This window comes from Suncus etruscus, chromosome 4 (assembly GCF_024139225.1).
Source record: "Suncus etruscus isolate mSunEtr1 chromosome 4, mSunEtr1.pri.cur, whole genome shotgun sequence".
Classification (NCBI taxonomy): domain Eukaryota; kingdom Metazoa; phylum Chordata; class Mammalia; order Eulipotyphla; family Soricidae; genus Suncus; species Suncus etruscus.
This window is the reverse complement of record NC_064851.1, coordinates 81,686,423-81,711,989: the sequence shown is the minus strand read 5'-3', so window position 1 is coordinate 81,711,989 and position 25,567 is coordinate 81,686,423. Positions and strand designations below refer to the sequence as shown.

General features: G+C 39.5%; 1 protein-coding gene across 2 annotated transcripts in view; it reads left to right on the top strand.

Moving 5' to 3' along the window:
• The window catches only part of FYN (FYN proto-oncogene, Src family tyrosine kinase), a 266,012-nt gene that overhangs the window by 35,236 nt on the left and 205,209 nt on the right, over positions 1–25,567 (top strand). The gene's annotated exons all lie outside the window — the stretch shown is intronic.

Sequence of the window (25,567 nt, the reverse complement as noted above, 5' to 3'; positions counted from 1 at the left end):
TTATTCCAGAAATAGAATGAACAGCCATCCTATGGCTGATAAGCCTTGAGAGAATGGTGAGGGGTGTTGGTTAAGGATCTCCCCCCCCCATTTTTTTTGTATTCTCCTTCTTACCTAGGTGCCTATTACTTTCCCTACACTGGTTGTATTTTCCACTTGCAACTGCCACTATGGAACAGGTTGTCCTTTCGCACATTTAACACCGTTTTTGTTACCTGCTGGACTCCACATTCACAATGAGTTCGTAGCTACTGGAACTGTGAAAGAGCTGTGTAAAAAGGATTCAGAGATCTTAGAATGAGGACTGGTCTATCCAGAAAAGCTGCTCATTGAAGGGGCTGTGGGAAGGGACCGTACATTGTTTCTTTCCACATCTTCGTTGATTCTTTGTCTAATTTATTTTGTCTCCTCAGCTTCCCTGGAAGGGCTGGGTTTAGCTAGGTCTTGAGAGCCATCTATGCTATCTAGACTTTGCTGTCCAATCACATTGCCTTTAGAGTTGGTTTATTTACATCCAATGATTCCTCTCAGGGGCCGCTAGTTCATCACCTAAGAACAAATTCGGGCTGCTTTTAAATTTTTTTTATTTTGAATTTGTATATAAGAGTTTTCTCTCTGAACTAGAACCATTCCATATGCAAATATTATAGATAAAAACTCTCAACTTGCAGTGGGGTAGCTTCCTAATAAAACTGATTTAAGTTGAAGTACCTTTTATATAGATAAACTGTTAAACATTGTCATATTGCTGAGCCCCCTCTTAAATTTACAATTCCTCTTGCATAGTCTACACTTGGCCAAAATCATCTAGCTCAAAGCTTATTTTAATATCAAATGTTGATCGTCTCATGGGAGTTTAATGGGATGCTAGTGTGATAGTGGAGCAATACACTTGTGCAAAGTACACCATTACAAAGTCCAAAATACAATTTACAGGGAAGAATATTGCTTTTACAAATATTGTAAAATATTTGTATTGAATTTTTATTGAATATTGCTGTTTTACACGTCAAACAGTCAGAGTTTGAACTATCTGAAGTCAGAGTCCACTTTATTTTAATTTGAGGATGTATGCTATCAGAAATATGCCCCCAGAACAATTAAAAGCAGTCCTTGACCCTTAACCTACCCAAAGTCCCCCTAACTTCCAAAGAACTGTTTGTGATCTATTTTCAGTCATGGACATTTCAGCTCATGAAGACCAAAGGGACTCAGGAAATAAGAGATTCTACTCAGGGTCAGGCGTGGGGGAGTATTTTAAGAAGTGCCAAATGCTTAGACTTTAGCCATAGAAACCAGGGATTGACAAAGGAATTTACAATTGGAGACCAGGAATCTGACCTTCTTTGAGACCTTCCTCAGGATAATAGATCACGGAGCATCGAGAATGCCAGAGTGGTCCTTGAAATGTCTGTTGTTGTTCCAGGCATGGACCTTGCCCTGAGCAACTGTGAGAGGAAGGTGGGAGCAGCTTATGTTGGAGGTGAATCCACTCATTTTCATTTCTAGGACAACTAAATCCCAAGCAAGCAGGAGGTCTCTGTTAAATGGGGCAAAGAGCTTTAGTGGAATGAATTACGTTGTTGCTTCAATTCTGATATTAATTTGCTGTAAGACATTGGGCAGATCTTTTCTCCAGACCCCACTTTTCTCATACAAGGCAAACTCTTTTCAGGACTAAGCAAAATTCTTTGTTTTAATTTAAAAACATACATCACTTGAAGTCACAGAGTACAGTGGCTAGGACACTTGCTTTGAATACATAACAGTCCCTCCAGTCTTCACCAGGAGTAATCTCTGAGCACAGCATGAGGAGTAAGCCCGGGGTATCATGGGTGTGGTCCTCAGAAAACACAAAAATTTTTACTGAAAGGGGCCGGAGAGATAGCATGGAGGTAAGGCGTTTGCCTTTCATGCAGGAGGTCATCGGTTCGAATCCCGGCACCCCATATGGTCCCCTGTGCCTGCCAGGAGCAGTTTCTGAGCCTGGAGTCAGAAATAACCCCTGAGCACTGCCGGGTGTGACCCAAAAACCACAAAAAAAAAAAAAAAAAAAAAAAAAAAAAAAAAATTTTTACTGAAAGGAAAAAGGGCTGTTGACCATACACCTAAAGCACAAGGATTGCTTTTTGGGTAGATGGAAAGGTTCTTAGAGGTGGAGCCTTCTTGTTTGTACTTCCAGGTATAATCCTGGCAGTCATGATAGTTCAGTGAAAAATAAGGGGCTGTGGTTGGTCTGTTCTAAGGATTGGGTACTTAGAATACCTGCAGTGGGGTGGAAAATGCTTTTTTGAGCTTCATTTTGAGCTTCATTCTAACCTATACTGTTTTAAGTCAAATGGTTAATGACCTGAAAAATGCCAAATCCCACCTGTGGGGAGTTCTCCAATTTAATTGTAGTGTGCCCACAGAAGGCTTTTGGGTACTAATATGTCTTCTCTTTTATTCATGTGCTTTCCAAAAAATACAGAGTATAGGGTGTGCCTCCATCACTTAAACAGTACCTGTTAGCCAACCCAACGGGGGAAAAAAAACCCTGAAGTGCTGGTGTGTTTTTTTAAACACATTTATGAGTTTATTTTCTAAGTTGAAAACATCAATAATTTCAAAAATTTTAATCAGTACATTTATGAATTTAATCACCATGAGATACACAGTTACAAAATTGTTCATTATTGGGTTTTAGTTATATAATATCCATTTTTATCAACCCAGACTCAGTGTGGAAAAGTAGCCTTACTTTGACATTGTCAAAATTCAAAGTTCACTCTATAGAATCTGTAGTTATTCATTATTATATCTAGCGTGTTGAACTTACACTGTACCTGAGTACTCTCTGTGCCTTCTTAAGGATTACAGTTCTACCAGGGAGCCAGGCCCTTTTCTTTGAGTTATTCAATGCACTACAGTCTTGGCAAAGATTCTCATCAGATTTGTCTGCATCCAGGGCCTTTTCCCCATATCTTACCCTGGACTTGATACACTATTTGTGACAAAGTGTTTCAAGTAGCATATCAAAAAGCTTTATGAGTAAAAAGTTTTATGAGCACATAAAAATATTACATTCCAGAGAAGCCTTCCTTCTTGACCCCTTCCTTCTAAATCTGGATGGGTTGCTTTCTATCTTATTCTTTGAAACCCTCATTGTTATTCTATTTATACCATAATGATCAAATATCTGACTACATCCTTGCCAGATGGAACACTTTAAAAACCTAATGTCTGGCGCATTGTGTATTCTCTCAAAATACTGATTTTAGGCCTGAATGAATGAATGGTCTATCACCAAATTTAGGGATATTGAGAAAGCCTACTTCGGCAGATAGCAAAGTTGAAATGTCTTACTGTGTGTTCTGTAAAAACCCTGTTGTCTTTTCTTTCTATGGATGTTACTTGTGGAAACAAGTCTGCTTGTTAGTAGTACTATGTAAAGATAAGGCAATTGTTCTTTTTCTTTCCCCAAATAACAAAGTGTTTTTTTTTGGGGGGGGGGTGGGTTTTTGGGCCACACCCGATGACGCTCAGGGGTTATTCCTGGCTATGAGCTCAGAAATCGCACCTGGCTTGGGGGACCATATGGGACACCGGGGGATCGAACCTAGGTCCGTCCTAGGCTAGTGCAGGCAAGGCAGGCACCTTACCTCTAGCGCCACCATGCCACCCCCCAAATAACAAAGTTTTAAGCAGATGAATGAACAGGTAATTCTTAAGAATGATATAATATGGGCAAGCAAAGAATATAAAAGATAAAATGAAGAGGAGCAATTCAAGCACAGCAACTGAAAATTGAACTGAGCTTTGGGAAAGTGATGAAGGAAGTATGGTGAATGAAAATCGTTAGTCCAGGGGCAGAGGGAGCTGACATTGGTGGTGGAAGTGATGTTAGAAAACTATATATGCGAAAAAAGATCTGTCATGAGTAGTATTGTAAATAATTATGCAGCTATAAAAATTGGGGTATTAAAATTTCGAAATTCTCCAAATAACAAAATGTTTGCACAGAATCTTTTAGAATTGCTGAGGGGTTGCTTCTGAATATTGTTTCTTTAAATCATTGCCATGACTATATGAAGTGTATCTTCTAAAATTAAAACGTATATTAAATTAAATTTTAAAGGGTACCTAATTTAGTTATAGCAGAAGAAAAAGTGCACTTTTCTAAATAAAATAATCAAGTTGAGTCATCCTGTTCAGGGATTTCAATCATGATTTAAATGAATTTAATTAAGGTAACATCTCCCTTTGCTCATAACTCTACTCTAAGGTTTGAGACACAAAGTTTGGTTTTCATATATCCTTTCCGGAACTTGACTGGCATCATTAAATTTTTTTCCTGAAGTTTTCATGAGAATTCAGGAATTCCTCTGTTACTATTCCTACTATGTGCAGGTATGACTGAGCCATAGCGTAGCCATAAACAATGCCCTTGATTTGTAGAGACAGAAGTTTTCAGATAGGAAAAGTGACATTTAGAAAAAAAGGTAGAGGGACTGGAGAGAAAATACATGGGTAGATCATGTGCCTTGCATGTAGCCAACCCCAGTTCTATCATCAGCATCCAAGATGGCCCTCTGGGAATTATCAGAAGTGATTCCTGAGCACAGAGCCAGGAGTAAGCCCAAAATTCTGCTGGGTCTGGCTCTAAATCCCAAAAGTAGAAAAATATACCTTATAATTTAGAATTGTTTGCTTTGGTAAGTGAATTCTTCGGCATGTAATGCAGACTATGTGGAAGTTGCTCTAGTGTTTTTTTTTTTTTTTTAAGCAGTCCCCAAAGAATGGATAAATATTGCCTAGGTTCTCATGTGTAGTTAATAGTCTTGGTGGGGTGGGGAAGGAATCTGATTTTAAACCAGTGAGGATTCAACATTCGAGACGACATCTGGACTAAGATTTAAAAGTCATGTGTGTGACTATTTCACAACTGGTTTGAGAGGTTTGGAAAAATTTATTCTAGATCTTTCTCTTCTGAGGAAAAGAATTTCTCGGGATCCAAATGTCAGCAGTGGTAACATGGAGTGTCCTAAGACTAAGCATGAAGGTCCCTGGAAAGGTGTGAGGTTCTGTCTATAGTGTGCCAGACTGGTCACTGAGATGAGGTAAAAAGAGTGAAGAAAAGGAAGGGATGAAAAAGTAGAGTTGCTGCCATCTGTAGAAGTCAGGGCTTGGTGCTCACTAGGTACTGCTTGGAACTGGATTAGGCACACCTCACCCAAGATTAGTAGGACTATCAACTCCAGGCCCTGTGTGGTACCATGCTAGCTTCATTCTCCCTGCCCCTTGCCTTAACTTCCTGGACAAATAGACCTGTGTTACTGATGCTAGGATTTACTGAGCCTTAGTATCACCGAGTAAAGATCAAGCCTTATACAGCCTCCTTTCCTAAGGATTGGAGTCAAGGAAATGGTATGGCTTGAGTAGTTTGGGTGAATGAGAGAGAGAGAGAGAGAGAGAGAGAGAGAGAGAGAGAATATGAGAGAGAGAATATGAGAGAGAGAATATGAGAGAGAGAATATGAGAGAGAGAGAATATGAGAGAGAGAATATGAGAGAGAGAGTGTGTGTGTGTTTAGGGAAAAGACATGTTTTAGAGTCCAGTTTTAGACTGAAGAACAAACATTTTTCAGGCCTGGACCCCAAAAATAGTTGTGATGCATTCTCATAATAACTGACCAACTTTCTTTTACATAAATTTCTAGATTGTAAACCAAAGTGCTGCCTTCCAAGAAAGACAAACATGTATTCTGCCAACAAGAGTTTCCAAGATAATGATTTCTCTTCCTAAACCTTATAAACTCAGGCAGATATTGATGACAGCTAGAAGAATTGTTTTCATGATAAAAATTATATTGTAATTCATGGAAAGAGATGAAAATGGCATCTGGGTAATGTATTTATCTACATTCTGGATGTAGATACAGAATAGTTCATTTGTTTCTCAAATATTAATGAATACTTCTGGGCCAGCTGGTGTTCAGGGCCACATGTATTCAGCTGCTGTATTTTACATGTGAGAAAAAAGCAGCTCAACAGAAGTAAAATGTTTTGCACAAAGACTTGAGACTAGTAAGTGTCTAGGTCCTATATTCATCCCTGAGCTTTGGGCTCCCTTCTTTTTACAGGGTGGATATTCTCTTGACCTAAAATGCCACAGAGCAAGAGATAAGTGAATCATCATCAACTTTATGTAATTTAATTGGTGATTCCATATCCATCTTTTAGTTTCTCTATACTGATTCTCCTTATTTGTGGCTTTAAAAATAGTTGTGATGTTTTTATTCAGGAGATATGAAAAACTTGAAAGGAACTTATCCCTTCAAGTGTGCTGTGGTCCTGCAAGAGTCCTGCAAGAGTCCAGTGAGAATGATTTTCAGGGATGATATTCTGCAGGATGGCAGTTAAAGAGGCCACTGGTTACTCATTTTTTTCCCACATTCAGCTCCTTGGCCAGGAGATAATTTTATTGTACTCCTCATCTTGAGAGCATTCTACATTCTGTAAGGCGAGAACTGTTGCCAGGAAAGGGGAGGGGGAACAATCTGCCCACATTACAATAGAGAATGAAGACTCTCTCCCACCTACTTCTATGCATTTGTTTCAACTGGAGGCTTCTTCTGGAGCCATGATCTGCTGCATAATTGGTTCCATTGCAGCCGGCCTGCTGAGCTGAGTTGAAATTATTTGCTTGTCTGCCTTGCATAGACTCATTGTCTGCCATGGTCATGTGCAGAAGAGAGACTATTAGTGAAATATGTATGAAGAATGACTTAAAAGATGCTTTTGTCACTGCCCCTACACAGTCCTAAAAGCAGAGCTGTTCTTGTTCTGGCACTGGTAGGAAGAATGGTTGGAAGAATGTATTAAAATTCAAGCTAATCTAGGCCAAAGAGATAGTACAGTGGGTAGAATACTTGCCTTGCATGCAGCTGACCTGGGTTCAATTTGCTGTGCACCTTGTGGGATCCCTCGAGCCTATCAGGAATGGCCCCTGCATGCAAAACAAGGAGAATAGGAGTAGGCCCTGAGCAATACTGGATGTGGCTCAAAAACCAAAAAGGAAACAAAATATTTGGTCTTTTGCCTATAAAAAGGTAATTTGTACCCACTTTCGAAAATGTTTTGTATGTTTTCCCTTTCACTTGCTTTGGCTGCTGCTATGGCTCCTCACATGCCTGGTATTGGTGCTTGCACATTTTACTCATGGTGCTCGCTGTGGCCTGCAGATCTGGTTACAGTGCTTGAGCACTTAGCCATGGTGCTCACCAGGGCCCTAAGTTCATGAGTGGTGCTCGTATGTGTACTGTCTGTAGGCCACATTATTTATATGCGCATCCACATTCTGCTCTCTCACATGCTGACCAGGTGTTGTACTTCTTTGGTATTGCACTTATTTTGTCATGTTCACTAGAAGTCACACCCCACTCATTGTGGTGCTCACACACTCTTGTAGTGCAGCTGGACCCTACCCCTGGTATCATAGACAGTAGTAGATTTTTGCTAGGCTATTTGCTAGGCTCAAAAGCAGTTTTCAGGATCATACTTGTGGTGGCATTGAGGACTGAAGTTGACCTTTTACTTGCAAGGCAGGCATTTTAACTCTTTGAGCATCCCTTGAGCCATCCTATCCACTTTTTGGCTCATTAAAAAACTTGATGGAGCAGAAAACTTCCTGAGATACTTTGCTGCGTTTGCTGTAACAAGCCACCAACTGGTTATCTTTAAAACATGATATTTATTGGGATGTTAGAGTCCAAGATCATGATATTGGCAGGGAGACCTGCAGAAACTTTGAGGAAAATCTTCCTGCCTCTTCTGGTTGTCACAGACCTTCCTGGCTGGTAGGTCCACGTTATTCCTGCACTTTAACATCATCTTCTCCTCTCTGTGACTCCTCTGACTTCCCTCTGTATTCCTCTTCTGAAGATACCTTATCTTTACTATTTCCTTGCCATATAGGGTAATGTTCACAGATTGTAAAGATGAAAACATGAATGTATTAGGGAGATGAATTTGTTTTCTGCCTACCTTGCCTTCTCTCTGTGTATTTCTGTGTTTTTCATTTTCTCAAATGTGTAGCTACAGACCACATTTTTCCCACACAATGTGGGTGAATTTGATTTTCTGAGAAGCTATTTGGAAGAACTAATAAGCATCTACTTTGTCTCTCAGGCATCAGATTGGGCCTCAGAATTAGGAATTACAGGCTCTGAGAGTCATAGGGCTCTTTAAAATCAGACCCTCCCAGTCTTAGGGAAAGTAGATTGAAGATATAAGTGACCAATCAGGAGCTGAGGGGTCTGTATTTAAGTGCTTCAGCCTCCCATGTGTCCCAAGTGCCTATAGAAATCTACACTGCCTCTTTAATGTCAGCCCAGAAACCATTAGGGAACTAAAGCGTCTACATCTGAGTGCCCCAACCATACACATCCTATCCTAAGCTAGCAGCCATAAGTTCTTACAAATGTTTTTTTCACCACATATCATTCTGATGACTTCCTTCTGGATGTGACCACTCTCTGTTACCATCTCTTTAAAAATCATAGCACTTAGACATTAACAATAATTCAGAGATGGCCTGACCAGTATATAGTGAGGAGGCACTATTAGCTCTTTTGAACAGCTGTGTTTCCTCCGTTGTGTGCTTGTACTAATGCAGATCATGAAGACACTTCTCCTTGAGGTTGCAACTTCACTTTGCATTGCACTTGTGTCCAATAGCATTAGAATCTTTAAATGTAAATTGTTTCAAACTTGTTCCCTTTGTAACTGCCACAGAGAAGAGCTGGGTCTCTATAAGCAGAAGGCTGGAATCCAGAATAAGTTCCAGGCAGGCAGAAATCAAAGAACAGAGAACTCTCTGGACTGGGACACACTTGCACTAAGAGGCAGGGGGATATCTGCAAAGCAGCAAGGAGAATCTTCCACTGGAGGTAGCCTGTATGGGCAGATGTTTGATAGCAGGATTGTATGTTGAGCAGGTTGAGGTGCCAGCTGAGGAGTCATGGCTTGCTGTGACAAGACCTGGAAGCTAATGAGAAACAAGGGTTACAGAGAAAGCTGCCAAAAATGGGGCATAGTCCAAAGCATATCCTGAGCTCAAGAGAAAATAGAAGTCCCCAAACTAAAGTCAGAGTTTATGACAAAAAAATAATTCCCCTGGTCAGCCTTCAGAACTTCACACACCATGAGTCTGAGGTCAGAGTCATGGACAGAACTTGTGAGCATGAGCATGCTGTCTCAAAGACAGAGGGAGTGAGGTAGGCTCAGATGAGGACATTCAGTTGTACATGTGCACTACATATTTGGCAATTACAAGTGGCATTTTACTTCTGGAATTTGGGGAGTTTGGTAGTGGCGGTGGAATTAATTCTGGTTGTCCTAGGCCGTTGAGATCTTTACAATTCTTTATTCTTCCATGTATTTATTCCCAATTCTCCCCTGATTCTCCATAAGCACAAGCAGTGAAAAACTGATGAAGCTGCCAAATTCTGTTGGACCTCCTGCTTAGCTGGGGCTCTTCTCTAAGAGGATAACCATTGGCCTGAGACGGGGTATTGGTCATTTCATACACCAGAGACCCAGCTCAAGGCTTTTCATCTTGCTGTGATGTTCTGGGTGCCAGATGATCTGCTGTCATCTTGAGTGCTTTGTGTCAATACTCCCATTTCTCTGCTAGTCCTGTCTGTACTTGGGGCAATACTTAAGGAAGGCAAGGCCAGGAAGTGCTATGAAATTCACTCTTTGAGGACAGAGATAGAGTTATTCTTATTGACTTAAAGTGTATTTAAATCCCGATCCCCATCCCTAGCAGGGCATTAAGCTAGGGACATTTTTTTTTCAGGAACAGGTAGGAACTCTGAGCTCAAAGGTGGAGTCCTAACTCTATTTTGAGCTGATCACTAAAGGCTACATACACCTTGTTTGTGGGTCATGTGGTGTCATTGGAGAGCAGTTTCCATTGTGGGGCAAAAACAGCTGCTTTTCAGAAGAGGTGGGGGTGTTTAAGTTGTGAAATGTGCCACTACTGAATATAGTCAGAGTGTCAAGCGAGGCAAAGGAAGTGAGATGTAATGTGGATCTTTTGTGTTACCAGAAAAAGGATAGAGCAACAAGGTGTCCATTTGCAACGTCTTTCTGACTAATGCTGCAAGAGAAAGCGAGCTGGTTTTGGGCGGGCTTGGGCACCAGGCAACACGATGTGATAGATGTTGTGGAAAGAGTGTGTGGGCCTCTACCCACCAGAGTGAGTCCCTTTCGAGCCACTAAGGAGTTTTGTGCTGTGGTGGCAATGGGAAAGGACAGTCATCAAGAGTCAGATTGCAGCTGTGGTGAGTACAGGGGTGGTGCTGTGGGTTGCAGGCGGGAGGCTCCCACAGAGAGGCTAGAAAGAGACATGCTGAGGAAGCAAGGGTTGGGTATAGATTACTGACTTCTCCCTGTTCCACCTTCCTTTGATTCAGACTAGGTTGAGGAATTGGACTAGCATGAATAGATTCACATTACAGTAGAAGACATTTTCTTTTTTATTGTTCGACATCCAGATTTAATGTTGCAGTAATTTAAAACAAGCAAACAGAATATTGGAAGTGTGGGAAGATTTTCTTCATCTTTAGAAGAATATTCTGAAAAGTAGTTCCCTTAGACTGGAGGTGGTGGCAAGAGCCATTTCCAAAACAAACAACAGGGGCCAGAGAGATGGCTCAGTGGGCTAGAACACTAGCTTTGTATGCAGGAGACCCAGGCTTGACCCCCTTCATCACTATCTGGTCCCTTGGATATCATTGAGTTATTCTTAATGACTTCAGTGCATTTAAATCCTGAGCCCCATTTCCTGACACATTACAGTGGGGTGTTAGGTCACAATTGATTTTTACAATCTGTCCTGTCCTGCAGGACTCCGTTATTCCGTGGGTGTATAGAGGGGATCCAGCCTGTAAAGAGAATGGGGAGAAAGAAGAGACACGGAGACCAAGTAAAGTGTCTTACCAAGGTCTCGCTTTATTGATTGGTACAGGCTCTTTTAAGCACAATTAAAGCAGGGGGTGGAGAAGAACCAAAATGGAACAGCCAGCATTACAGACAGTCTTTACAGGGTGCATCCCTGTAATAAAACTTTACATATTGTCTTTACACAGGAACCAATTTTCACCTTAACATAGTAAAGATCAAAGATATCTCAAGCTTCCTGGAATATATGCCTGATAGGAAACTGTGACATTTCTTTTTTTTTTTTTTATTTAAACACCTTGATTACATACATGATTGTGTTTGGGTTTCAGTCATGTAAAGAACACCACCCATCACCAGTGCAACATTCCCATCACCAATGTCCCAAGTCTCCCTCCTCCCCACCCGACCCCCGCCTGTACTCTAAACAGGCTCTCCATTTCCCTCATACATTCTCATTATTAGGACAGTTCAAAATGTAGTTATTTCTCTAACTAAACTCATCACTCTTTGTGGTGAGCTTCCTGAGGTGAGCTGGAACTTCCAGCTCTTTTCTCTTTTCTGTCTGAAAATTATTATTGCAAGAATGTCTTTCATTTTTCTTAAAACCCATAGATGAGTGAGACCATTCTGCGTTTTTCTCTCTCTCTCTCTGACTTATTTCCCTCAGCATAATAGATTCCGTGTACATCCATGTATAGGAAAATTTCATGACTTCATCTCTCCTGACAGCTGCATAATATTCCATTGTGTATATGTACCACAGTTTCTTTAGCCATTCGTCTGTTGAAGGGCATCTTGGTTGTTTCCAGAGTCTTGCTATGGTAAATAGTGCTGCAATGAATATAGGTGTAAGGAAGGGGGTTTTGTATTGTATTTTTATGTTCCTAGGGTATATTCCTAGGAGTGGTATAGCTGGATCGTATGGGAGCTCGATTTCCAGTTTTTGGAGGGATCTCCATATCGCTTTCCATAAAGGTTGAACTAGACGGCATTCCCATCTCAAGCTTCCTGGAATATATGCCTGATAGGAAACTGTGACATTTCTTAGGGCTCTGGGCTAGTGAATGCCTTAGGTTATGAATTCTTGCCACACAGACTGGTTTGTCCTGCTAAATTCCATATCAGGGTTTGATCTCTGGCAGTCTCTGACAACAATCTCCTAAGCTCTACTATGTGCTCTCCCCCAAAAAAGAAATAAACAAAAATTAAAATGAAACAGAATAATTGCCATTTTTCCCAACTATTTCTATGAAATGAATGGGGGACAGTTTTGCTTTTCTTTACATAGAGCATCAAGGGAAAATAAAAAAAATAAAATTTTAAATATTTAAATGGAAAAAAATTTCAAAAATCTACTCATGACATTTGGAAGTTCCTGCAATGACCCTTAACAAAGTTTTCAGTTCAGGTGAAGGAGACTTTACTGCCAGTGCCAAGACACTTTACTAAATCTTTTTCATGTTTTATATTAGTAAATACTGATTATTACTATCAAGTAATATTTATTTTTTTAAACTGTGATTAGGATGGAAATGTAAATATGTGTTTGTATTTCATACATAATAGATACAATAAGCAAGAAACCATGTTTTTGGAAGGAAAAAGTAAAATCTCCAGAACAATTATTTTGGAATCAATCAAGCACAATGTGTCAGTACCGGAAAAGCACCTCATTTCATTTTTGTTTTAGTTACAGGTTTTTTTTTTAAAGAATTTATTCCCCCCCACCCCCATTTTATTTTTTAAGAGCACTTTTAGATTTGCAGTAAAATTGAGCAGGAAGAAGGTACAGAGCTTTCCCTTACCCTTCTACTCCTGCTCACGCACCATCTCCCTCGTTATTTTCTTGATAGTGCATTTGTTGTAATGGCTGAGCTGACATGACTGGAACATCATTATCACCAACAGTGCACAAATTGTAGTAGGGTCCATGCTCATTGTTTATTCTCTGTGGATTTGGACATGCACCCACTAATACAGCATTTTACAGAGTATTTTTCGCTGTCCTAACAATCCTCTGTGTTCTGTCAATTCCTTCTTTCTTCCTTCATAGTCTTGTTATTGTTATTCTAGTTTTGCCTTTTCCAGAATGCCATATAGTAGGGATTGTTCTGTAGTGTTGCCTTTTTTGACAGGCTTATTTCAATTAGCAAGATGCATTCCTTCATGCCTTTTTCTAGCTTGATAGTTTTAACATTAAAAAACATTCTATGATTTATTCTTTCATTTAATGAACAGTATCTTAGTTGTTGATAACAGTTGGTCTTTGAAGTTTCTTTGTTCATTGCTGAATTCAACTTCACTGTTAAAATCATCTTCTTTACCTGCTCCTCTGGTCTAGTATGCTGCCTCCTCAGAGGATTCAAGGCCTTTGGCTGCATGACATTCTTACCACCTCTTTTCATAAACCTTCTCTTGCTGTTATCATTCATTTGCATATTCATACCTTATTATGTTTTCTGTGATTAGCTGAAAATAGGCTTTCTCAATTATAATTAACATGTAATGTTTTCTCTGTTTTCAAATTATGATTAAGACCTTATGAAACATTTTTAAAGAAAATCTTAATATTTAGACATAGATTCCAAAATTGTCGTTACACTTTATGCATTTATTTTCTGGTACAAGTTGCCCAGTAAATAGGAGTGAAAAAAGGAAGTTAAAAATCATTTTCTAAATTCCATAACTTTAGAAATTATTTAATGGTTTTAATTCTGAAATACTAAGTAGAGTATTTTCAAATAAACTTTCCTGAAACAGAATAAATCCAGTTGAAACTTATTTGCCTAAATTAAAGCCATGGTCTCACGATCATGGACTCTTGAATCTAATGGGATGTTAGGGCAGAAAAATAATCTTAGGGCTTACTCTGAAGTGGAAAAAATGATGAACATTATGTCAGTATTGGAGTCTGGGTGTCTGGGAGATGGGTGGAGCTGATCTTTTATAGGAATGAGGAAGGTGTGGTTTGGGAAAGTCAGATTGGGGAGCAGTAATGAGAGAGCACAAACTTGACCAACTTCTTAAGAGCAGCAGGAGCCCTGAGGTTGGGCTGGCCCTGGTAGATCTGGACCAGCACTACCATCTACAGTTGCTGGGTATAATTTAGCAACAGCTGTTGCTTTCTATATTGACAGTCCTCTTGAAATACAATTGGCTTCACCTTCTGAGTAAGACATCATCTCCAAGGTGGCTTGGGTAAACACTTTGTGTGAATTTGGGTAGAGAACATGCCATGCATGTTTTCAGTGGCCATTAGGTTAAATTGGGACAGAGAGTCTCAGCCAACACAGGTAGGTCCAAGAGAAGCATCTAAGCAAAGGGTTCCACTTTTAAGAATTGAGTCTGTTACTGTTAGAGTGACAGGAGAGAGCTGGTGTAAGGAAGGTGGGTGGATCTGGGAATTGAGGCGATGTGAAGAACCATGATGATTTCCACAAAGGAAGTTATATACATACAAAAGAGTATATGCATGCCAGGTACATATATGTTTAGAGGGAAGTGGGGGAAGCGGCAGAGAAAAATAAAGCAACCCACTGCAACAAAAGCTGCAACAAAAACTGGTACTTTGATGGCCTCTCTGTATTCACCCTTGCTCATCCCTTCTCCCTCAACAGAGCCACTATTCTGAATTCCGTGTTTGTCATTTCCTGGAGTTTCTATGAATATGTGTTCCCCTAAACAGTTTATTATTAGGTTTTATTTGCCCTCAGGCAATATATAAATGATATTCTTTTACCACTTGTGTTTTTGCATCCACATGTATTTTTTTAAGATTCATCCCCATTGATACATAACATGAATGAAATTCTTTTGCTTTGCTGCTTCTGTGGATTGCACAGGATGAATCTACTGCAATTTATTTATTTAGCTTTTCTTGATACGCATTTGATTAATTTTCATTGTAAAGCTACTTAAAACAGCACTGCTGTAAACATTTGTGTATGTGCTATAAAACAATTTTTCAAGGATAGGTGCCTAGAAAGAATTTCTGGGCTGTATAATAGGAACATGCTCAACTTTACTGGTTAATATCCCCTTGTATTCCAACGATATTATATTTAGATATTCCATTTAACACTCCCATGAATGTTAGCATTAAGAAAAGTGGAAGTTAGACGGAAGGATGAAATGCACGATAGACTAAGCACGAGAGAGGAAAAGTATATCACCAGAATCCAACGAAATACAGCTCCCCACCAACCTCAGAGTAGGGAAAGAGCTGAGGATATGAAGACAAAGAAGGTTTTTTCCTCACATTCTTTGTGGGAAAGATGAAAAGGAGTCTTACACGGTGTATATTCACTTTACCATTAGGAAGCAGATTCCACCCCAGTATGAGTGAAATACCTGGCTTTCTCATTTTCACTCCATTTTCTGAGATCAGCAATAATCTCTTAGTGCTCCATCTGCTTGGCAGATAGATGCTAGTAGACATTTAAATATGCTGTTTCTCCAGCTAACTTAAGGTGGCATAGATTCTATAAGACTTTCATAACAGATAACCACACAGAGGCACACAAATATTTTAGAGATTGTGTTTTCCGAAAATACAGGGGATTTTTCTGATAACAATGTCTCAACTTTACTGATTAATATCCACTTGTATTCTCAGTGCTTTATACTTTATATCTTACTAACTAAAAAACTTTGCATGAAGTTTGACATAACTACCTTTTACTTCATTTTATTGCATGAGAACTTGACTGCTCAGTTATGGTTGCTCCTTCATATGACCTGAGATAAATGGGTTGATGGCATTTTAAATAAATGATTAGAAATGAAATATGACATAGTCCTTGGTGAGCTTGGAATTTTTTTGGCTTTCATTTGGAAGTTTGATCTCATTTGTGTATCAGAGTGATTACTTGTAAGTTCTGACTACTCTGATACTCAAATCTAAATTGTTATCTTTCTGAAGACTTTCCATTCTTCCAAATATACAAGTTAAAAGATAAGTTCCATTGGTATCATGCATCTGAGCAATGAAAGTAGAACATATACTTTCAAAAAAGCATGTGTTTTCTGATGTCTCAAAAGTGAAGCTGTTTAAAACTTGCCATTTTGGGTTGCCCTTCATTAATAGCATTCATCAGATATCTGATTCCAGACCAGTGAGCTCATCGATGGCTGCATTTGAACAACATTCTGATTATAGTTTTTTTTTTTTTATCATCTGTCGATTGTTGTCTTCTTCCAGGTTTTCTTAAAGCAAGTGACTCCGTCAAATCAGCACAGGAACAATCCAGTCAGTAGAATGGTAGTAGCCTTGGGAAGGTGCTTTCCCCCGACTTAAAGAAGGTATATTTCCAGGGAGGTTACTGAATACTGTATTTTTGTACCATAAGACGCACCCTCCCCCCCAAAGTTAGGGGAAAATGTCTGTGCATCTTATGGAATGAATGCCACCTGGAGTTGAAGCCTGAGTTCAGGGGACAATTTTTTCTATGTTAACAAAGAAATATTTTTAAAAATGTTTTTTAATTTTTGTTGTAAAAAAAAAAAAAAAGAGGTGAATGTGTTTACCCAGCTGTGGACCGGCATATTGTAAATGTACTTCAGCCTCACAGGCTGGTTGTTCCCAGCTGCCATCTCCTGATGTCTCTTGTTTTCTTCATCTCAAAACGGTATGTGTGTCCTCTGGTCAGGTGCGTCTTATAGAGTGAAAAATACAGTAATTTTTTTTTTCTTTTTAAAAGGGGCAGTAGGCCAGAAATGTTTGAGATCTTTTAGACTATCCGAGTTGATCCTCCAGTGGTGTCAGCATTTGTTTGAGAAATAGCCTGGCCTATACCAGATAACATTTATGCTTTACAGAAAAAAAAGAAGGGGTCGGAAAGATAGCATAGCGGAAGGGTATTTGCCATGCACACAGCCGATTCAGGAAGAATGGTGGTTCGAATCTCGGCATTTCATATGGTCCCCCATGCCTGCCAGGACTGATTTCTGAGGACAGAGCCAGGAGTAATCCCTAAGCGCCACCAGGTGTGACCCCAAAACCGACCCCCCAAAAAATCCAAAGAAAAATATACACCTAAGTTCCATAATTGAGGTTTTATTGGTAAGTAATAAAAATAGTATTACAGATTGGATAAAAATTCGGATGATAGGGGGCCGGCGAGGTGGCGCTAGAGGTAAGGTAAGCCTTGCAAGCGCTAGCCAAGGAAAGATTGCGATTGGTTCGATCCCCTGGCGTCCCATATGGTCCCCCCAAGCCAGGGGCAATTTCTGAGTGCTTAGCCAGGAGTAACCGCTGAGCATCAAACGGGTGTGGCCCGAAAAAAAAAATCGGATGATAAAGGTGGTCAGGAATGGTGAACAAATGTTTTTGTGTAATTTAATAGGAAATAGTGGGACTCCAGCTTGTGGAATATTACTTAATGTTGAAAGTGAAATGCACATGTGAGCCTAAAAACACTCGACCTAAGCCCAAGCTATAGTTTTGGTATATAAGATTATAGGAATTTTCTTCATAAATACTTGTTAATGTGGTTATTGTTGCTTTTATAATAAAGCTAATTAAAAGGATGGATTTTGGTGAGATCAATCTGGCTTCAGTGGCTGCTCTACTATTAACCAACTGTTTGATTTTGTTTTTGTTTGTTTGCTTTTTTTTTTTTTTTTTTGGTTTTTGGTTCACACCTGGTGGTGCTATAGGGATACTCCTGGCAGGCATGGGGGACCATATGGGATACCAGGATACGAACCACCATTCTTCCTGAATCAGCTATATGCCCTACCACCATGCTATCTCTCCAGCCCCATCAACTGTTTGACTTTGGGAAAGCAGTCTAACTCACTTTCTTGGAAACAGAAAGTGTTTTGTGAAGGTTGTGGCTATCAAATAAGATGAAATTTCCACCTGCATTGATGTCAGTCTGAGCCTTCCTGCTGGCCACCACTTCCCTTTCTTCAGTGACAAAAACTTTTCCCAGTCTCTCAGCTATGAGTGACTATGTTTCTTTACAACTGGACTTCTATTTTTTTCTGGTCTTCGCCTCTCTGATTTTAGCACACTCATTTGACCTTTTAGGACTTCTGTTTTAACAGTAACAACTGAAAGTTATTTTAGAGAAGTGATTGGAAGTAAGAATGCTTGGCCTGTCAAGAGAAGAAATTTAAAGCACTACACTTCCTTCAAGACCTAGAATTTCAGCTGTTCAAATATTTGTGTTTGACTGATAGAAATATGTTGTACTCCTGTGAGGACATCCTTGTTAATATCTCTTGGCGAGTGACAAAAGAACATGTTATATGCTTGTTAATAGACTGGTGAATTTCATGGGTCTGCATGTTTTTGGGAGAAATGATACAAGTACAAATGGTATGCCAGGGAAAAATTCAGCCAGGATTTTCAGAGTAAGGTGTGAGCCCTAAACTTTTAAACAAAACTCTTAAGACATGTGATGGTGAGTTGGCCATGGTCAACAATTGGTATATATCGGATCAGAGATCTGACCTCTGAAATACTAGTTTCTAACTTACTTTAGAATAAATTTATTAAGGACAGTAAAATTTATGACAATTATAAGTCAGCTGCAGATTGACCTGTCACTGGCAAATTTAATGTCCTCTGTATTAAAAAAAAATGATTCTGGGGCCAGAATGATGGCGCCAGCGGTAGGGCATTTGTGGTCTGATCCTCCGGCGTTCCATATGGTTCCCCAAGCCAGGAGCAATTTCTGAAAGCATAGTCAGGGGTAACCACTGAGTGTCATAAAGTGTGGCCCCAAAACAAAACAAAAATTTCCAAAAAAAAGATGTCCAGGGCTGGAGAGATTGTGCAGGAGGATAAGGCATTCTACTAACCCGAGTTGGATAGTCCAGTACCACATATGATCCCCTGAGCACTGCCACAATGCTCTCTGAATACAGAGCCAGGAATAAACCCTGAGATTCGTGGGGTGTAGTCTCAAACCAAAAACAAGCAATGGCAATAGAAGCAAAAAAAGAAATGCCCATATTCCTATTTACCCAATTCATCCTGTTTATTCTGATCAGGAGTGAGAGTACCCATCTCACTGTGCTCTTAAACTCCCAGCCTGTTCATGCAGTTGTATATTACTAACTAACTAAAGGCTAGCATCTGAGTTTCTGAGTTCTTAGTTCATGTTCTGTGCGCAAGAACAGAGTCCCTCTGTCTCTAGTTGGCCTTGTGCAAAGTCACTGGACATATTGAGCTTCACATTTGTTAAAGAGAGATTATGTAAGTGCCTTAGTCTCTAGAGATTCTTCTAGTTTGTCCAAAGATTGAGTAATTCCCTTGGGTATTTTCTTTTTCTTTATAAAACATGTCAGTATCTTTGGAGATACAAGTAACTAAACCACAAATGGTAAATTTGTGCCCCAGAATCAGGGCCTTTGTGTTCTGTGGGTGACTTGGTGAAATAAAGATAGTTTTGCTCACACTCCACATGGCCCAGTCTTCATGGCCCCTATAGGAGCTGAAAATGGCAGGAGGCACACCGTAGGGCAGGCACAGGAACTTATCTATATGAAACAGTAAGATAGACAGTGTAACATTTTAAGAAAAGGAAGAGGGGTCCAAAGGGGTTAAGGCCCTTGCCTTTTAGGCAGTTGACTCACATTTTATCCTTAGCATCACTTTGGGTCCTGAGCTTTGCCAAGAGTGATCCCTGAGTACAAAGCCAGAATAAACCCTGAGCACTGTGATGGTGTGGCGCCACAAAGAAACAAACCCAAGAGAAGCTTATTTAAAAAATAATAAAGGGAAGAGAGCAGGAACAGGAAATGAAGGACTGAATACTGAATTGAAAGAAATAAAGAGTCTTGACTTGAGACATACTACGCGGTTGACCCAGGTTCAATCCCTGACATCCCATATGGTCCCCCAAGATCACCAGGGGTGACTTCTGAGCACAGAGCCTGAAGTAATTTCTTTTTTTTTTTTTTGTTTGGGCCACACCTGGTGACACTCAGGGGTTACTCCTGGCTATGCACTCAGAAATCGCTTCTGGTTTGGGGGACCATATGGGACTCTGGGAGATCAAACCGTGGTTCATCCTAGGTCAGCACTTGCAAGGCAAATGCCCTTCTGCTTGCGCCACTGCTCTAGTCCCTGAAGTAACTTCTGAGAGCCACCAGTTATGGCCCCAAAACAAAGAAACAGCACTATATTCAACAGTAACAGAAAAACATACAAACATTACCACCATTAAGACAAAAATTATGCAATTGGTATGATATCTGGGGGTGTCTTGAAAGGATCAGGGGCTTGCAGACAGATCCTCAAGGAGAGAACTTTGTTTTTATAAGCCTTATTACTTCTCCAGGAAGAATTTATAATAACTTGTATAATTATTTTTCATCACCATGGCCTGGATTGTAAAATTAGTTTCTATTAGTGTGTTGGCAGTACTTCTGGGACAATTTCATAGTTTATCTGATACAAGCTTGTCTTCTTCAAAACATTGAATATAGGCTGAAATCGAGACTGATGTACAGGACCACATGAGGCTGTTTCCTCAGCAAGTTGTACTTTGTCTTTATTCTTTGTTCCTACTTCACTCTAGGATGTGATGAGGCATTCAACAAACAGCAGGAGGATCTGTGTATTGAAATTTTACATGCCCAGGTCATTTTAATGTAATCGTTCTTCTTTTAAAAGGCTTCATTAAGTTCATTGTTAGGATTGTAAAACTACCTAAGAGAGACAGGAGGGATTTTCCCATTTTCAGAATTCTACAGACAGTTTCTTAATTGCATTTCTTTAAGTGAATGGAAATTGGAAGGTGTGGTATTTATTTATAGTAAAAGAGGTATGTCATATATTTATAGCATTACTGCACAGTTGATTTTAATAATATCCCAATGGTGAAAGCTACTATTAGAAGTAGCTCCAATAATTGTTTTTGGCAGGTCTTGGAATCTAGTAGTGGATACTAACAGATTTCGGAATCCTTGTCTTATAGTACCAAACGTAGTAAATTATTTGCGAAGTACCGTATTTTCCGGCGTATAAGATGACTGGGCGTTTAAGACGACCCCCTAATTTTGCAGTTAAAACATAGGTTTAGGCCTATATTTGCTGTATAAGACAGAATGTTTCTGTGCTGCAACTGTATGTTCCACAGTGAGCCAATCACAACAAGCAAAGGTTTGAAGGTTATACTGTAATAGACTTCCTCTCTGACTCTGGCCAATCTGAACAGGCTTTTGACAGTGTAGATTCGGTACAGAACATTGTCTAATTTGCATGCATCAAAAGCCTGCTTGGATTGGCTGAATTAGAGAGAAGGTCCGAGCAGCCTTGCAGTGATTGGTGCAGGATCGAGTTGGAAAATTGTTTTGTGGCAACATTCAGACAATTTTCGTTTAGTGGCATATTGAAACATTTTTCGGGATATACTCGGCGTATGAGACGACCCCCGATTTTCGGTTGACATTTTTTGTTTCAAAAGTCATCTTATACCCAGAAAATACGGTACCTGTTCTTGCAAAGTTCTAAATATGTCTTCAACTCTTGAATTTGTTATGTTTCAGCTAAATGTTTCCTAATGTTAATACCTTTGTGTGTGTGTGTGTGTGTGTGTGTGTGTGTGTGTGTGTGTGTGTGTGTGTGTGTGTGATCTGCATTCCTTCCTGTGGATCTAAGCATCCGGTATCATTTTTTTAAATCAATTGCTTTATTTAAGCACTATGGTTATAGAATTGTTTATAGTTGGGTTTCAGTCCTTATACACTACCCCTGCACTATGCATCTTTCTCGCCACCAATGTTCCCCCTTTCCATCCTGTCTCTTCACTCTGCCTCTGGGGCAGGCATTTTGCTTCTCTCTCTGTCTCTGTCTCTCTGTCTCTCTCTGTCTCTGTCTCTCTCTGTCTCTCTGTCTCTCTGTCTCTCTCTCTCTCTCTCTCCTTTTTGACACTATGGTTTGCACTATTGTTGATGAAGAGGTGCCATGTATGTCATTATCCCTTTTCAGCACCCAGTTTTTATCCAAAGTGATCGGTTCCAACTATCATTGTCATAGTAGACCCTTCTCATCTCTTTTGTCTCTGGATATTAATACCCTATTTTCTTTTATTTTGTTTATATCCCACAGATGAATTATATTATTCTGTCTGCCCCTCTTCCTCTGACTCATTTCACTGAGCATAATAATCTTCATGTTCATCCATGTATAAGCAAACTTCATGGCTTCATTTTTCCTAATAACTGCATAATATTCCATTGTGTAGATGTACCACAGTGTCTTTAGCCACTCTTCTGTTGTTGGGTTGTTTTGAGATTCTGGCTATTGTAAATAATGCTATGATGAACATAGAATAGGGAGCATTTTTGTATTGTGATTTTGTGTTTCTAGGGTACATCCGTAGGAGTAGGATTGCTGAATCATATAGGAGCTCAATTTCCAATTTCTTTGAGGAATATCCATATTATTTTCCAGAAAGACTGAACTAGACAGCATTCCCACCAGCAATGAATGAAGTCCCTTTCTTCCCTCATCTACGCCAGAACTGGTTGTTCTTGTTCTTTGTGATGTATGCTTGTCTCTGTGGTGTGAGATGATACCTCATTTTTGTTTTGATTTGCATCTCCCTGATGATTAGGAGTTGGAGAATTTTTTATGTGCCTTTAGCCACCTGTATTTCTTCTTTAAGGAAATGTCTGTTCATTTCTTCTCCTCATATTTGAATGGAATTAGATTTTTTTCTTGTTAAGTTTTGTCAGTGCTTTGTATATCTCAGATATTAACCTTTTATCAGATGGGTATTAGGTGAATAGTTTCTCCTAATCTGTGGGTAGCCTTTGTATCCTAGTCACTGTTCCCTTTGAATTGCATCAGCATCTCAGTTTAATTTAGTCCCATTGTTTATTTTTGCTTCTACTTGCTTGGCCAGTGGTACTTTCTCTTTGAAGATGCCTTTAGTCTCAGTGCCATGGAGTGCTTTGCCTATTGTTTTCCTATAGTTTCAGGTCAAAGATCAAGGTCTTTAATTCATTTTTATCTGACTGTTGTGCATGGTATTAGATAGAGGGCTGAGTTCAATATTTTTGCATATGGTTGACCAGTTGTCCAAGTACCACTTGTTGAAGAGGCTTTCCTTGCTTCATTTTACATTTATTCCCCTTTATCAAAGTTTAATTATTGTATGTCTAGAGAACATTCTCTAAATACTCAAGTCTATTCCACTGATCTGAGGGTCAGTCTTTATTCTAATACCATGTTTTTTAATGACTATTGCTTTGAAGTACAATTTAAAGTTGGGAAAAGTGATGCTTCCCATTTTTTTCCCCCTGAGGGTTGCTTTAACTATTCATGAGCGTTTATTGTTCCAAATGAATTTCAGGAGTGTTTGATCCATTTCTTTGAAGAATGTCATGGGTATCTTTAGAGGGATTGTATTAAATCTGTGTCATGCTTTGGGAAGTATTGGCATTTTAATTATGTTAATCCTCCCAATCCATGAGCAGGGTATATGTTTCTATTTCTTTGTGTCCTCTTTTATTTCTTGAAGCAGTGCTTTGTAGTTTTCTTTATATATGTCCTTCAGTGCTTTTGTTAAGTTGACTCCAAAGTATTTCAGTTTCTGTGGCACTAATGTGAATGGTATTGTTTTTTAAGGTCCATTTCTTCTCTATCATTATTTGAGTATAAGGAGGCCATTGATTTTTGTGCATTAATCTTGTAGCCTACCACTTTACTATACAAATCTATTGTTTCTAGAAGCGTTTTGGTAGAGTCTTTGGGATTTTCTAAATATAGTATCATATCATCTGCAATGAATTAATACCTTTGAAATACTACTAGGTCATAATTTTGACATGATGGTAGAGATTCCATGATCCTTAAGTTGAGTTAAAAATACAACTTCATTTTTAATAGCCTCTGATATGGCATATTATTTTTCAAGCAAACAGAAAAGAAATTTTAAGATATTAAGGATCTTCTACCAACTAAACCATTGTTTGGAGGCCTTTTTGAGGACTAGGTGAAAAGAAGACATCCTTCACCTGGAAGAATATACACACAAGCATAGAGATGATGGAAGCAAAGATGATGGACTCTTCATGAACCCAAAGATAGGACTCCTTGATTTAACTGCAGATTGTATGAGTAGTCCCTTCTGTGTTACATACCTCCTTGCCCAGTCACTTCCCTTAGTCAAGCGTTCTATATAAAAATTACTGGAGCAGTGGTGCAAGTGGTAGGGCGTTTGCCTTGCATTCACTAACCTAGGACAGACTGTGGTTTGATTCTACGGTGTCTCATATGTTCCCACAATCCAGGGTCATAGTTAGGAATAACCCCTGAGCATCACCAGGTGTGGCCCAAAAAGAAAAAAATTGCTTTTATTTATACTATGTCTCTGGATATATTTTTAGTTACTATCTTTGGTACCAAATCAGAGTAGACATGATAGACATCATTTCTAAGTCACTTAATTCTTCATCTTCACTTCTCTGCCCAAACTTCCTCAAAGCTTAGATCAAACGTGTTTTTTTAGTCCCTATCTATCATGTTCCAGAGCTTTCTAGTTCAGGATTCATTGTCAACCTTTCTGTTTGTCAACACTTCTGTTTGTGCAACACTTCAACATCACTCCTTCAAACTTTCCCAGTCTCCCCTCCTTTTTCAGGTATCACCTACTTCTAGCACCATTCTGGCTCTCATTTGGGACTTGGCCATGCCCCTGGGTATAGTCTGCCTCATAGACACACACTTTTACCTTGTCCACAGTCTCCCTGCTGTCAGTGATTCTGTCTCTGTACATGGCCAATTCATAGGTCAGGAGTGCTCCTCAACTGTTTCATCACAGAGAATGTTTTTTCATTGCCTGTTTCTCTTGAGAAATTCTTCTCTCCTCTTTCTACAACACTGACACCTGCCCCTGCCCAAGGCTGTCTGGGGCAGGAGAATACTCCCTGAGAAGCAGTGCATGATGCCATCTCACAATTTCTGCTCATAATATCTCTCAACTCTGTGGGAAGCTCATCAGTTCCCAGGGCTGAGCATCCTTGTGGATGTCTGTTCTTTTGTTCATTTAGCATCTTCTCCCTGCCATCTGCCTGATTCAGGCAAGTCAGTAGTTCAATAAAGAAATGCAAAAATTCGCCTTTTTAAATTAAACGTGGGAGTGAAAGGATAGAAGAATAATGAACTGAAATTAGCTCCTACATCCCTTTTTCACATCCCTTTGTGTATCCACCTTCTGAGATGAGGTCTAGAGGTCAGTAACTCCATCTCCTTACTCCATCTGTTTACCTCTGCTCTAGACACAGACATGCACAGGGCCAGCCCGGAAGTGTGTCATCAAGTTGATCAGGCACCAAAGTATTTTACACATGCAAATGACCTGGAAAGGACCTTTGGGATGATCTCCAATAGTTTCTTTGACAGCTGAGTAATTTTAGAGGTTATATGACATGTCCAAAGTCAGAAAGTAGTAAAGATAGCTTTGGAAGATTTTCCTAGGGTTTTAGCCTCCCAGTACCACTCTGTACTACTCTACAAGTGCTCAATCTTTAGTTCTTTCTTTCTCTTTATATATTTTTTAACTTTGTATTTATTAACACCATTTTGGTACCTAAGCCATATTCTGAGCTCTTAACACTGTTAGACATCGTTTGTGGCACACCAGTAAGCCTAGGAA